Source organism: Amphiura filiformis, chromosome 13 (genome assembly GCF_039555335.1).
Source record: "Amphiura filiformis chromosome 13, Afil_fr2py, whole genome shotgun sequence".
Classification (NCBI taxonomy): domain Eukaryota; kingdom Metazoa; phylum Echinodermata; class Ophiuroidea; order Amphilepidida; family Amphiuridae; genus Amphiura; species Amphiura filiformis.
Window position 1 is genome coordinate 11682137 of NC_092640.1, and position 12753 is coordinate 11694889.

Consider the following 12753-nt stretch of genomic DNA (forward strand, 5'->3'; position numbering starts at 1 on the left):
GTGTAAGAATATATTCATGCATGATCATTATAGTAAACCTAATGATCATACATGCATGTTTTAATGAAGTATTGCCCTAAATAACAAGGTTATCTTCTTCATGTATCTTCTTTTTATTGCATTCTAACCCACATTTCTTTTCTCTGCCAAATTTGCTTATCTCACAATTAAAGGCCCATTCAGTGATTTGCTCATCCGAATGATCGTAAAAATCATTAAAATTCAGATTTTGGTATTTTTGTCATTGGCATAGATGTGCTAACATAGCATGGTTCAGCCGAAAGCAGTTTATTCAAGACAAAATAAGGCATTTACATGTGTTATCTGTAATTCATATACTGTCAGTATATACATTAGCTACATGTATTTGAATGCGGCTTCAACTTCGTCAATACTGCTGTTTTCTTTGTTTTTTGCCAAATTTTTCATTTAAAACAATACCAAATAACAGTTTTATGACTTATCTTTTACTTTTAAACAATTTATAAACAATTTTTTTTTACATTTGCGCTGGGATCACTGAATGGGTCTTTAAATATAAAAACATAAAGAAAAGAAGGAAGGTGAATTTGAAAAGCTCTGCAGATGAAACACTGAGACAAGAATATACCCTATTTGTTTTTGTTTTAGCATTTAGACAATCAGCTCAGACAAGTAATTCTCACTCTCTCTTCTTAATCACATAGCATATACACAATTATGAGGGTGTGGTCCATACAAGAGCGCTCCTAACATAATCAGCAGCAATCCTTGTTGTATGTAAAGCAAAAACATCTTAACGAAGTCTTCTAGCTACAATCCAGGAAAAAAAGGTTGGCACACTTTGCCCGTCTTTTGGTATATCTCTTCCCCCGCTCCCCCAATTCAATGTTGGACCAAGCCACAGGGGTGCAAATTGTGATTTCTTCCTCAGGAGCAAGGTTTTTAGGCTAAAGATTTCCTCAATCATACCATGCCAAAATAGCTTTATTCTGCACTTCAAAAATGAGAATGTTAACATAGCGTTGATTTTTAGAGCGAATGTATGTTAGGTCTTCGAGCTTCCAAAAAAGGCTTTATGATGACAATGTGCGCGCGTAGCGCGGAAAAATTTGGTATCTTACACTAGTTTGGGGTCAATTTTGGTCTGACAGAGGCTCCTTTCCCCTTTTATTTTCCTAATACCCCCTTTCATTTTTTTTTTGTCAGAGAAGCACAACTTGTTTAGTGCTTTATATTGGTTCTTCTTTTTAAATTTCCTCAATATTTTCCAGTCAGTTTTGTCCTCTTCTCAGTGGCATTGATACTAAGTACACTGAATTCCTTCATGACTTTTGTTCCCATGAAATCTTCATTGCTGCCTCTCTATAAATTTCCTCAGATATGATTGCCGCCTCTCTAAATTTTCTCAGATATGAGCCCTGTTTCCACCTGTCTTCATCCAACTTCTTTTTTTCCTGTTAAATTACATTTTGAATACCTCTTATGGTGATGAATTGTAAATTTTCTCATATCCCATTTCCATATTCTAACACCAACACCTTCCTCTTTTTTGCTCTTATTTCTTGAACAATAATGTGAATTCCTCCAAATGACAACCAGTGTCTTTAAAGATTTCCTCTCTTCCATTCAGTAGCTTCATCCCCTATTATCTTGTACCTCACTCTTCATCTTTTTCTTTCCTCTTTTCCCTCTTCCTCTTCTCTTTTCTTTTCTTCTCTCTCCCTCCTTTTTCCTCTCTTTCTTTTTTCTTCCCATGGCATTATTTCTCAATTTTGACTCTCATTTCCTAGGAGCGGTGCTCCCCGCTCCCGCACAATTTGCATCCCTGCCAAGCCATGTTGTCAACAGGTCCGTGAGACCCTCCAACATTGAAGGATGGGGAGTGGGGAAGGGTGAGATATAGGGGGGAGTCTGTACTTCACTTATATTGCATGCATGTTTCACTAGCCTCTCCAATTTTGATAGGGCACTCTTTTCCATTGTTTAATGCAAGTGTGCCAACTATTTTTTTCCTGGATTGTAGGTGTTTTCACAACATTTGGCAATATCATAATGGTTAGGGATATCTTACCATGTACATAAAGACCCAAAATTAATTTTGAAATGATTTCAGGCTAAACTACTACTGCCAAATTGGGCAGTTTTGCAGCACACAGCTACCGCAAAAATAAAAAGCGTGAAAATGTCCTTTACTCAGAGGTCTATGTGTAAAAAATGCAAAATTGCGACATAGTTCAAAATCGGCAAATTGCAACAAAAAATTGCACACACAAAAATTACTTTTTTACAGCATATAATCTAAACATATTTTTTCTAGATTCTATAATAGGTCAAGCATTATTTTGGAGCAGACCTAGAAATTTTAATAAAATGCTTGAAATCTCGCGAAGCCATTCTATATCTAATACATCTTTCAATATCCGATATCAATGTACTTTATGCACATATGTACTTATTACAAATGAACTTTTTGCATGGATTATTGTGAACTTTTCTATTTGGGGTTGTGACATTTATCATTACATGCACATATGAGTGCTGCTGACAGGATTTAATAAAATCTTTCAAAATATTTAATCCCTCATCTGTGTATATGAAATCAAATCAGATAGTAATATATATTTGAATATAATTTGCTTATGACATTTCATTTTGTTTAATTTCATATATATGGTGGATTGCAATGTTCCGAGGGGCCTATTTACAACATTTGAGAGTTGAAGATTACTTAACAGAAGGATGAATAAGTAATTGAGTGAATGATTGAACAAACAAATACACAACAAATAAACAAGTAATATAAATATACAATAAAAATCATTAATCTACTGAAGATATTAACTACTGAAGATAGAAATAAGAAAAACTCCAGTATTATGCTACCTACTATCTACTGAAGATAGCACTATAATAATATCTACAGTATTATGCTATCCACTGAAGATAGCAAATGGAACCACAAGATTATGCTATCTGTACTGAAGATAGCAAAAGGAACGACCACACTATTATGTTATCTACTGAAGATATTAAAAGAACAACTACAGTATTATGCTATCTACTGAAGATAGCAATAGAACAACCATAGTATTATGCTATCTACTGAAGATAGCAAAAGGAACAACCACATTATTATGCTATCTACTGAAGATAGCAATAAGAACAACCACAATATTATGCTATCTACAGAAGATGGCAATAAGAACAACCACAATATTATGCTATCTACAGAAGATAGCAATAAGAACAACAACAGTATTATGCTATCTACTGAAGATAGCAGTAGAACAACCATAGTATTATGCTATCTACTGAAGACTGAAGATAGCAAAAGGAACAACCACAATATTATGCTATCTACAGAAGATAGCAATAAGAACAACCACAATATTATGCTATCTACAGAAGATAGCAATAAGAACAACCACAGTATTATGCTATCTACTGAAGATAGCAGTATAACAACCATAGTATTATGCTATCTACTGAAGACTGAAGATAGCAAAAGGAACAACCACAATATTATGCTATCTACAGAAGATAGCAATAAGAACAACAACAGTATTATGCTATCTACTGAAGATAGCAGTAGAACAACCTATCTACTGAAGACTGAAGATAGCAAAAGGAACAACCACAATATTATGCTATCTACAGAAGATAGCAATAAGAACAACCACAATATTATGCTATCTACAGAAGATAGCAATAAGAACAACCACAGTATTATGCTATCTACTGAAGATAGCAGTATAACAACCATAGTATTATGCTATCTACTGAAGACTGAAGATAGCAAAAGGAACAACCACAATATTATGATATCTACAGAAGATAGCAATAAGAACAACCACAATATTATGCTATCTACAGAAGATAGCAATAAGAACAACAACAGTATTATGCTATCTACTGAAGATAGCAGTAGAACAACCATAGTAGGCCTATTATGCTATCTACTGAAGACGGAAGATAGCAAAAGGAACAACCACAATATTATACAGAATATAACAATAAGAACAACCACATTATCATGCTATCTACGGAAGATAGCAATAAGAACAACCACAGTATTATGCTATCTACTGAAGATAGCAAAAGGAACAAACACAGTATTATGCTATCTACTGAAGATAGCAATAAGAACAACCGTAGTATTATGCTATCTACTGAAGATAGCAATAAGAACAACCCCAGTATTGTGCTATCTACTGAAGATAGCAATAAGAACCACCTCAGAAATATGCTATCTACTGATAACAAAAGGAACAACCACAGTATTATGCTATCTACTGAAGATAGCAAAAAGAACAATTACATTATTATGCTATCTACTGAAGATAGCAATAAGGACAACCACAGTATTATGCCATCTACAGAAGATAGCAAAAGGAACAACCACAGTACTCTGCTATCTACTGAAGACTGAAGATAGCAAAAGGAACAACCACAGTATCATGCTATCTACTGAAGATAGCATTAAGAACAATCACAATATTGTGCTATCTACAGAAGATAGCAATAAGAACAACCACAATATTATGCTATCTACAGAAGATAGCAATAAGAACAACAACAGTATTATGCTATCTACTGCAGATAGCAGTAGAACAACCATAGTATTATGCTATCTACTGAAGACTGAAGATAGCAAAAGGAACAACCACAATATTATGCTATCTACAGATGATAGCAATAAGAACAACCACAATATTATGCTATCTACAGAAGATTGCAATAAGAACAACAACAGTATTATGCTATCTACTGAAGATAGCAAAAGGAACTACCACAGTATTATGCCATCTACAGGAGATAGCAATAAGAACAACAACAGTATTATGCTATCTACTGAAGATAGCAGTAGAACAACCATAGTATTATGCTATCTACTGAAGATAGCAATAAGAACAACAACAATATTATGCTATCTACTGAAGATAGCAGTAGAACAACCAGAGTATTATGCTATCTACTGAAGACTGAAGATAGCAAAAGGAACAACCACAATATTATGCTATCTACAGAATATAGCAATAAGAACAACCACAATATTATGCTATCTACAGAAGATAGCAATAACAACAACAGTATTATGCTATCTACTGAAGATAGCAATATGAACAACCATAGTATTATGCTATCTACTGAAGATAGCAATAAGAACAACCATAGTATTATGTTATCTACTGAAGATAGCAATAAGAACAACCACATTATTATGCTATCTACTGAAGATAGCAAAAGGAACAATCACAGTATTATGCTATCTACTGAAGATAGCAATAAGAACAACCACATTATTATGCTATCTACTGAAGATAGCAATAAGAACAATCACAGTATTATGCTATCTACTGAAGATAGCAATAAAAACAACCACATTATTATGCTATCTACTGAAGATAGCAAAAGGAACAATCACCATATTATGCCATCTACTGAAGATAGCAATAAGAACAACCACATTATTATGCTATCTACTGAAGATAGCAAAAGGAACAAACACAGTATTATGCTATCTACTGAAGATAGCAATAAGAACAACCACAATATTATGCTATCTACAGAAGATGGCAATAAGAACAACCACAATATTATGCTATCTACAGAAGATAGCAATAAGAACAACAACAGTATTATGCTATCTACTGAAGATAGCAGTAGAACAACCATAGTATTATGCTATCTACTGAAGACTGAAGATAGCAAAAGGAACAACCACAATATTATGCTATCTACAGAAGATAGCAATGAGAACACAATACTGTGTAACAAAATGCTATAATAATTCAATAGGATCCAGCCAAATGGAGGAGTTCAGATGAATAAATTAGTACATTATTCCAAGCAGGCTCATAATTATGAACTGGGTCTATCGTTACCTTTTGCATGGCTTCAGATACAGCCATGAGTAGAGAATAATTGATAACATACTTAAAAACAAGTAACTATTTATCCTTCCCAATAAGATCTTTAATCCCCCTTGGCTAGAGTCAATGGCGGAATGACACTTTTGGTCAGTTTTTCTCTCTCGTTAAAAAAACCCAAAAAAACCAAACCACAATAATCGACCTGTCACGTTCATGTCCTTGTCCCTTCACAGTTCATACACAATTTATACAAGTGTATGTAATCTACACTAAATGATGTGTCTCTCTCCCTACCCATACAGCCAGTCATATGAGCGTAACATTTAATATCAATCCGTAAGCACTCATCCTTATATCTGAGACATGTTATCACAACTAACAACATAACCATCCAACCAGCCAGCCAGCCTGTGTGCTCACTAGTTAAGGTGGAAATTTTTGTGTGATTAATTTTTCGTGCTTTGCCAATTTTGAACTGTTTCCCTTGTTCTTGAATTCACGATTCTAAATTTCCTCACATTGACCTTAACACAAAATGAATATATTCGCGCGTTGTTATTTTCGCGGTAGCAGCTTGTAACGCGAAAAGCGCGAAAACAAATGTAGCACAAAATTTCCACTTTTACAGTATACTACAATCTAATATTTCCAGATGACAACTTGCTTACATATGGGTGTGTTAGAGAAGATATCATACACTTCCCATAATGCATTTCTTCCATTTTAATTTTCTTTGCTAATTAACTGTCTAGTGCAACATGGGTCGATAGTGATAAAAAAGTACCTCAATATACTGAGCATATCCAGATCTTGCAAAATATGTTTATTTCTTGACTATCGATCCATGTTTAGTCATTCTGCTCAACATGAAAGCAAAGTGAACCTGTACAAAGTAATAGTAGTGTCATTTGATGTAGTGATGGGATGCATTATGTTGCAAAGGATTCTGGGAAGGGTAAGATATCTTCTGTGTGTGTGTGTGTGTAATGGTGTTGCCATGATATGCTTTAATCTTACATTTGGGCTCATTTTGAGAGTGATCTTTTTTTTTTTTAACTTTATAGTCATCCAGCCTGTTAGATGCTACACTTTTATCTGCGAACTCATTTACATAATATGAGCATCATATATGGGGCTATATCAGAGAGAGTGCGGCTCAGTGGTTAGAGTTCTTGCTTCTGGTACATGAGGTCCTGAGTTCAATTCCCAAAACTGTAAAGTTGTCTGATGAATTGCTCCCATAATGATTAATTTACCAGAACATAATGTGCACAAAGTGTACACAAATTTGCATTTTTTATGCTAATATGACCCAAAACTGATGATGAAGCTATTTTGGGGTTTGGTTGTAAAAAGGTCACAAATGTTAGTCACTTATGTCACAGTATTACATGCCAGGAAGGGGAGATATTCCCCTTCTTATTTAAAGAATAAATTGGGCTTCGTTTCAACCTTAGCTGCCATACCTTTGTGTGCAGAAACTGGCAACTCAGCTGCCAATCCATTACACTTAGACACTATGACGGTGGTCAGTGACGACACAAAATTGACATTTATTGCTAACAAACATTAGTTGATGAAACATGAGTCAGAATTTAGAGGTAAAATGTTTCAGCATTTGTACACTTATCATATTAGAGAGATATAAGCATTACGTCTTGTATGCGAATATCATGAAAATGGGAAAATTGGATGACATACCGTTAAGGTCTGCCTAATGGCGCATATGGGCTGCCTTGACATAACTGGAATTTTAGGCACAAACTAAAAGTGCCCTTATGTAAAAATCCCACCAGCAAATTCTTAATTTTTGGAATTTTTAGAGTAGAGAGCTCTCTATTTGTATGTGAAATTACCCTAAGGCAAAGGAGCCCATGCATGCAGATTGGCGATTCTTTACAGTATAATCACAATTTTCATATTCATTTGTTTTGTTTATGTAATTAATTAGGGGTTCATCAATAGAATTGAGGCCCAATTGAGGGCATGGGTGCTTTTTAACAATAATCATACCCTCAATACTACTTTTGTCATAATTGTATATTTATATTTATTCAAAATCACATAGCAGCCCAACGGCTGAATTGCATGACATTTACATTCAAAAGTGCATTTGGTACATGTTAACACATACCAAAACATTCAGTAATTGTTATATCAAAATAATACCACAAAAAAAGATATAACATTCTTACCAATTTAATTTCCTACTTTTTGTATTCCGTTATCATCATGCTTGGTAGCCAGGCATTATCATTATTTAGGCCCGCCGTCCGACCAATCACACACGCCGTAAGATAAAAGCGCATTCTGCACATAATTTAATCATCATGATGGAATGCAGAGTTAGTCATCTTTGCTGATCAATTTTGATAATGATATTTTTCAGGTTTTTGCTTCCAATATTGCAGTTTTTACATCTACCATATGGATAGCATTACTGTCATATACCTGTAGCAATTATACCCAATATGCCAAAACGGTGATAGCTTTAATATTAAATTTTGCAATTTTCTCAAGTTCATATTCTGATCATATTAAAATAGATGTTTTTGGTGATATTAAAGACACTGTAAATGATTTGCTAAATCAGAAAATCTAATTTTTGTATTTGCAGTTTTGTGAAGTGTACAGGTGTGCTATACTGATGTGGTTTGCCTCAAGTTTGGTAGGAACGTAGGTGCGTATTTTGCTGTGCGTAGTATCGAAATGCGCGCATAAAGATGTTATGCAGAGTGTGCACACCTGTGTACAAGGGTAGTTTGTCCGCACGCTTGCATTACAATCACATAAAAGCATTGACGTCACTACCAAACTTGATGTAAACCAAGTGATAATACATGAATACATGACCCAATAACGGTACATGGTCACATTTCTGTCAACGTTGGTGGAGCCTACAACGGTACAGACAAATGTAGTTACGTCCCTGATTGACCGGAGCTTCATATTTATCAACTCTGACATTTTCTTCCTGTGCTAATTTGTGTGACAAAAACTCCTTATGATAATTTGATTGAACTATCCTTCAAGTTTAGCCATTTTTAAGACTCTAATATGCTTATTGCTTTGAGTGGATGCTTTTAATTATGCTTATATAAAACAAGGAGAATTTTACTAATTATCACAATTTTGTCTTCACAAGATTAGTCACATTGGCAATCTTTATTTTTTTACAAACAATGTAACAATAGCACTATGCCCTTAAAGCTAGAAAAAAAACCACACATTATAACTCTCTCTACACAGGTGTCGACGGACGACGGCAAGTTCCAAATTTTCTTTAAAATAATAAAATTTCAGATTTGTACATTTTCATGACTATATTTGTAATCAGCATGAAAAATGCATTAAAATGAGTACAAACAAGCGTAGTATTGGTTCAGCGGTTCTTGAGATAGCTGTTGATATTTTGAGAAAATATCTAAAACATTAGGACTTTTATGTTGAAGGCTCCGGCCATCAGCATGCAAGCATTATGTATCAATCCGACACTGAAGTATCATCTTGGAAACAGAGTGAGTGAAAATGTCTTGTCTAGGGAAATGATAACATCTCGCCAAGGCCATATACAGAATTTACAAATGAGGCAGCAAGAAAATGTCACCATTTTATTTATCCTTCTACCTCTCTTTTCCTTGCTTTTATTTTCTTGTTATTTCCCTACCTATATGCCTAAAAATGATGACGAGGTGACTAGCTGCTTCACCAGTGGCCCCCAATTGGTTGCAAAATTTAGACAATTCCATGGGAAGTTGCCAAAAAACGGCTTGTGCCCCACAATCAGACCCGGTGCCCCCCAATCATGGTTGGTGCCCACCCCCCAATATGATGACCCACACTACGCCACTGTGCTTCACATGCCTAAATGCAGGGGTGTAGCCAGCTTTCTTGGTCAGGGAGCTGGGTGGGGAGGGGCAAAATAAGATATTTCCTCCCAGTATGGGCAGTCGGATGGGGGTTGTGCATCATTTTGGCCTGTTATTTATTGGTGGAGGATTTGTATACCAGGTATCTTTTTACAAAGACTATACATAAAAAAATCTTCCTGCTCTTCCTGCTTCCTTTCTTTTTTACAAAAAGCTTCATTGAGAAAATTTCAATGGTATTTTACAGTTTGGCCCATGGTGTAAAAATGGACATACAGAAGATACACGGGGTAGTTTTTTTGGGGGGCCGCTTCTTCCCTTTTTCCTTCCTCTTATTTACCCTTTTTTCTCCTTTCTATTTTCCTTTTCCTTTGTCTTGCTGATTTTCCCTTTTCAATTGTTTGTCAGGCCACTATTTCCCCTCCTCTTACAATACTGTCTGAATGTAGTTATGGCCCTGAATCTCCTAAAGAAAACCAAATTAGCCCAATTTATTTGAATCATACCAATTTCAAATATTCGAAGAGTGTACATGTTCTCACCACAGGCAAATATACTACTAATAAAACAAATTAACACAAATTGACCTTGTTCTACATTTTGGCTTATTTTGTAAAATAAACCAACTGAAATATCTAGAGATTTCAATAATAACACTGACCTATTTTCTGTGGATGCTAGAATATAGCCAGTTGTATAAATCTGACTGAGTTCTTCATTTCCCAGTTGTACCCCTATGGGTTAATAAAACAACATTAATGATGTAAAATCAACTGAAATGGGGGAAAATTAACTCACAAGAGACGGAAAATTGGAAAATGAGCTCTCTGGTGGGAAGAGAAAAGAGAGATATTGAGAGAGATTGAAATGGCCGAGGGGAGAGATGTTGCGAAAGAGTGAGACAGATAAAAGAGGAGAAAGATCATGGCATCTTTCCACCAACGTTTAGCATGATAATTTAAAATAAGGATGATTTCTCTCATTTGTACAATTGTATTCTAAATGGCAAAAAAGACACACATTTTTAAGTATCAGTTTCAAAATACACATATAAGGCAAAAAAAAAAGGTTTGTCTCAAAGCTCACAAGTGGTTTGAAAAAAAAATGCGAAATGCATTTTATTTTAAATGCCCATCTTGATATTTTTATGGTATTTTGAGAAAAAAAAATCTGATTTCGCTGAATTTTTCCTGAATTTTTTTTTTTTTTAATTCTGCATTTCTTTTTTTTCAAATCGCGCGATTTTACAAATGCGTGTGTGAGCTTTGGGCCAAACCTTTTTTTTGGCTTTCATCAAAAATTTGAAACATCTTGTTTTGGTACACCACAAATCTCAGAAACCTGACAAGTAACACATAATTAGCCCAGTTTATTGGAAACACACCAATTTCAATTATTCCTGTACATGTACCTGTTCCTACCACAGGCAAATATACTAATAATGAAATCAAATTAACGCAAACTGACCTTGTTCTACATTTCCGCTTATTTTGTAAAGTAAACCAATTCAACTATCTGGAGATTTCAATAATTACACTGACCTATTTTGAGTGCATCATCAAATAGGGAGGCTACAATATGTATAAATTTGTATAAATACAAGTTCTTCATTTCCCAGTTGTACCCCTATGGGTTAATGAAAACAACATTAATGATGTAAAATCAACTGAAACCGGGAAAATTAACTCACAAGAGATGGCATATTGGAAAATGAGCTCTCTTCTGGGAGGAAGAAAGAGAGGAGAGATTAAGAAGGAGAGAGAGAGAGAGGAGGGAAGAGGGAGAAGGAGAGAGGATGCAAGAGCAAATGAAAGAGTAACAGAGAGAGGAGAGAACCAGAGGCAAGAACTGGGTTATTCCAGTTGAATCCATACACCCCTATGAAAGACATGACCTTAATCTCCCACACAGGGAGTGTAGATTTCAAATAGGGTTACTTGAATGGGTGGCTCCATATGAAATCTACCCTTGTGTGAGAGATTAATATCATGTCTTTTATAGAGGGTGTATGGATTTCAACTGGAATAGCCCAATAAGAGAGCCTGAAAATCAGAAGAAAGTGAGAGAAAGGCAAAGATGAGGCGAGAAAGTGAGAGTGAGATAGAGGAGATGGAGAGAGAGCAGAAAATGGCTCACATTAGCTCCAGAATAATCACACAAAATGGAATATTTTTAGCTGCACCATATAGCTGTCGGCACATCACAAAGTGATTGGCAAGCCATTAGCCTGCATTTTGTGACACAATTCATTATGTGAGTGACTGGCACAAAGAAATTGTGCAAAAATAGTAGAAAAAGCTCCCTTGTGAATGTAATATGCATTGCTCTTTACAGCATAAATTGGTATTTTGCAAAGAAAATGTTCACAATTTAATATTATATAATGTGTTAATGCTATGCTGAGATCAGTCTCAGGTATATGACATTATAATCATGTAAACTTTAAGAATAATTAAAAGAAACAGATTTATCTTCAAGGCATCATTTATATGTATTTTGAAGCATAATCATGCAGGGGTTATCTCGCCCTAACATTCATTACCAATTATTGTTGTGAATCAAAAAAAAAAAGAGTCAAAATGTATATTTTATACACATCCTGCTTAATAGTATAACAACATGGCTTGATATGAAAAAAAGTTGTGTACTTATCCGGGATCTGGGAGAAGGTGTTGGGGGGGCTATCATTTTCTTCAGAAGGGGGTTCCCAAATTTACAAAAAGTCTGCAAAAAAAATGATGACAGCTCCCCCACCACCGATACATCATACCCCCTAAACAGGCTAAAATTGTATTGAAATAAGTATTTTTGAATAAAATAAACACACTATCTGTGGTCATCTTGTGACTCCCTACATTTTGGATATCAAAAATTGTATGACCCCCCTATTTTTCTTTCCAAAAATTTATGACCCCCCAGTATATTTGGGACTCCCCTTCCGAAGAAAATAGCCCTTATATTGGCACAATTTTTTTTATTTAGGGGATGTATTTAAGTGTGGGCCTATTAAATATGATGATATGATATGA